Here is a 446-nt window from a genome sequence, read left to right on the forward strand (position 1 = left end):
CAGTCAAATTCAGAGAGACAGGGCTGGGGTGATAGGGGAAAATGGAGTGCTACTAATTAACTGGTACAAAGTTTACTAAAGCAAGATAAATAAGCTCTAGAGATCTGCTGTACAACACTGTACCTTGAGTCAATAATACTGTATTATATACTTAAAATTTTGTTAAGAGGATAGATCTCATGTTAAGTGTTTTACCACAATAAAATAAATTTTAAACATAAAATAATTGGGCTGGCCCCATATACTGGAGGTGACTGGTTCAAACCTGGCCCTGGCCAAAAAATAATAATAATAATAATAAATTAATAAATTAATTAATTGGTAACCTGGTGGACAAAATCACCCTGTAAAGTTTTAACTTTTAGGCTCGGCGCCTATAGCTCAACTGGCTAAGGCACCAGCCACCTACACCTAAGGTGGCAGGTTCGAATCCCCAGCCCGGACCC

The sequence above is a fragment of the Otolemur garnettii genome, unplaced genomic scaffold (genome assembly GCF_000181295.1).
Source record: "Otolemur garnettii isolate 467f Iridium unplaced genomic scaffold, OtoGar3 scaffold00153, whole genome shotgun sequence".
In the NCBI taxonomy this organism is placed as follows: domain Eukaryota; kingdom Metazoa; phylum Chordata; class Mammalia; order Primates; family Galagidae; genus Otolemur; species Otolemur garnettii.